Source organism: Chlorocebus sabaeus, chromosome 8, assembly GCF_047675955.1.
Source record: "Chlorocebus sabaeus isolate Y175 chromosome 8, mChlSab1.0.hap1, whole genome shotgun sequence".
Taxonomy (NCBI): Eukaryota; Metazoa; Chordata; class Mammalia; order Primates; family Cercopithecidae; genus Chlorocebus; species Chlorocebus sabaeus.
Genome location: NC_132911.1, coordinates 15,512,655 through 15,516,036, shown reverse-complemented (window position 1 = coordinate 15,516,036; position 3,382 = coordinate 15,512,655). Strand labels below are relative to the sequence as shown.

The 3,382-nt window shown below is 40.9% G+C and overlaps 1 pseudogene; it reads right to left on the bottom strand.

Moving 5' to 3' along the window:
- Positions 1 to 1,452: 1,452 nt before the first annotated feature.
- LOC103215379 (dnaJ homolog subfamily C member 7 pseudogene) lies at positions 1,453 to 3,142 on the bottom strand (annotated as a pseudogene).
- Positions 3,143 to 3,382: the final 240 nt, after the last annotated feature.

Here is a 3,382-nt window from a genome sequence, read left to right as displayed (position 1 = left end):
AGTTTATTATAAAATATAGTCTGGAGGGCCTATGTAAGCTCATTATGCCCAATGTATTTAACTCTCTAAAATATACATTGACCTCCTATTTGTTTTAAAATGCTATTTATCATTTAGGGGTCTACCAGAGAGTCTTAATTATCACTTTCTTAACCTCTACAATGGAGAGGATTTTAAAAATTTTTACTATAGTTTACTGAGAGCTTTTTTAACAGAATAACTCAAAAGATGATATGTGAAGAGAATTTTAGTGACAATGTGCTTCATTATGGCTTTTTGAAACCCTGCAGCATAAAGTACTACAAAGAAATCATACGCAGATTGTTTTTATTTAGATACAAGATAAAGTAAGAAATGAAAGAACCAAAGAACTCCCCAAAACCATTCGCAACAGCCAGGTCAGGAATTTAAGAAACAATAGCTTTGTATACAAATAACTAGTTCAACTCACTTCAGTTAGTCCACTTTCTCTAGGATAGACAACCTTGTCTAAAAATCTTTATCAATATGGGAAACTGGATTATTGGGCTGGATCGTGTTTCCATTCACTGATTGCTTTGTGTGATTTCACCAACCTCACTGCCTGGCAAGGAACTTTGTACCTTTATCCCTGTGTTGGATGCTTTGTCTAAGAAAATGAGTTTCTCAGAAAGATAAGGACAGCTTTTCTTTTCAGCCACATAACATAGATAATTGTGTTTTTCAGTCATAATCTTCACACTCCAAAGTGATCAACAAACAGTGCCTTGCTGTGCAATAAGATTTAAACATTGGAAGAGCAATTGCCAGAGCATGCAACTCAGAATTAAATAATACGAAAATAGGATGCTTTGTGTAACAAGAGGGAAAGATATATTGAAATAGTCTGATTTAGGTTGATTTAAATTGTTCTTCAGAAGAGAAGGTAAAAGAAAAACCTGTCCAAATCCACAGCCAGGTGCCACATTTGTGGACGTGAACACAGTATGACAGAGGTTCTGCCCTCAAGAAAACGCTTTGTGCTGAGCTTTACACAGAAACTGAAATGAGCCTGCCTATCTGTGTTCATACTCATCCGCAGCATCGTGTATCCACAGACAATATCACACTGTGTTTTGATGGATGCTTCCATTAAGATGGCTTGGCGATCATTTTGTGTTACCATTCTTACCTAGATAAACATTTTTTTTTGGATACAGAAAAAGAGAATCTATTATGTAAATGAAACAAAAATCACATATCTTCTATACTTTTGCAGATGTGCTGGATACTTTTGCAAAGATCTCCCTGTTCCAGTATGCATAGGGTTGATAGAGAAGGGTACCAGACAAAGCCTAACAGCATTTGAGAATTGTATAGTGGGCACTGTGCCTTAGAGACACATGAAAGAGTCTGTTGTTTGTTTCTTTTTTTTTTTTTTCTTTTTTAATAAACAGTAAAACAAAAATTCACAAGCTGCCTCCCTGTCCACCCCCGCCTCCCTCCCCTACCCGCGGTCTTCGGCATTGGTTCCCTTTGCTCCACCCCACTCACAGAGACCCAGGGAATCCAACTGAGAAAAAGAAACTGCTCTAAGTACATGGAGACGTGATGAAGGGAGGAGGTGAACTGTTTCCACATTCAAGATTAAACTGAGTGAATCTGCATTTTCTGGGTTCTGGGTGGTTGCCCTTCATTAGCCAAATTGAAAAAAGAAACTCCCTGGACCAGATGCTTCAAAGCTGAAGCCTCCAGGACCCCCAAAGAAAGCCTTGAAGATATTGTTTGGATCAAAATCACCCATATTCATGCCCTCCTCATCTAGGTCCTGTCCATTGTCATAGCGAGTCTTTTTCTTGGGATCAGAGAGGATAGTAAAGGCCTCTCCAACTTCCTTGAACTTCTCCTCCTCCTCCTTCTGAACCTCAGCACTGGCTCCACTATGCCGATCTGGATGGTGCATCAAGGCCTGTTTCCGATAAGCTTTCTTGATCTCTCCCTCAGAGGCATTCTTGTCCACTCCCAGAATCTTGTAGTAATCTTTCCTCTTACTCTTCTTCAGTTCCAGCTGTGCATTTTTAAGGAGCTGTTTGTGTTCTTTTGTTATCTCCGTCTGATACACTTTTTCATAGTCTCGTACTGCTTCTTCATACTGTTCTGTGTCCATGTAACACTGAGCTCTTCTCAAGCAGGCTTTTATGTAAGTGTCATCAAGCTTCACTGCATTTGTGCAGTCTTCTATTGCATCATCTAGTTTCCTAAGCTTGGAATTAACCGTACTCCGATTACAGTAGAGTTTAGCATTTGTTTTTATATTGTTGGGGTCTATCCCCAGGGCTTCTGTGTACAGTTCATATGCTACTTTGTAATTTCCTTCCTTAAATGCTTTATTCCCATCTTCTTTCTTTGCTTTGAGTGCTTTGGCATTTCTGCAGGCAATGCAGGCTTTCTCATGGTCAGGAGCCATCCTGAGAGCCTGTACGAAAAACTGAACTGCCTTCTCAATACAATCTTCATAATAAATGCAAAGACCTCGTACATACAGAGCATCTGCATTGGTGGAATCCATTCGTAGGATGTCACTAGCCACAGACTGTGCTTCTGGATAACGACCCAGCATTGCTAAACATTCTGCCTTGAGGATTTTGAAGCGATGGCAGGCAGGGGCAAATTCTAGGGCACGGTCCATGCAGAAAACAACCTTCTGAAAATCTCGCTTCCCAAAATCTGTTTCTGCTATTTTCTCATATTCCATGACTGCATTAGCATTCTTGAACTCTTGTTGTGCCTGAGCATTTTTATGATCCAGTTCTAGGGCTCTCTGGAAGCTGCGACATGCCACCATGGCATTCCCTAGAGAGAGATGGCACTTGCCCTCTCATAGATGTCCCCGGACCAAACTGTCATCCAACCTCACTGACTGTTGTGCATCTCCAAGAGCTTCCCGGAACCTTCCAAGCATCATCAAGGTGGCTGCTCGATTACCATAATAGCTAGCATTTTTAGGACACATATCTATGGCTTTTGTATAATAATTATAAGCTTCATTGTAATCTTTCTTGGCATAGTATGCATTTCATTGTTCCTTGAAAGTCTCTGCTTCCCTCTTCGCCTCTTCGTCGTCGAGCAGCTCTGGCTCGGTCGCCGCCATTACCACATTGCACTCCGCGGCAGCCGCCATCTTACCACCCTGTTGTTTGTTTCTCTAGAGAATTTGCCTCACTTATGCACTGCCTTGAAAACACTTTTCCTAGGAATAGGCATGATCTTTTCCTTCTCTTTCTTGAAGGCTTAGCTAAAACTTCAGTCCTCCACACAGGCAGTCTGTGATCATCCTATTTGAATACTATGCCACTTTATACTATTCCCCATTCCTTCCATTGTTACTCTTCATAGCCCTTCTCATCACCGGGCTATTGTACAT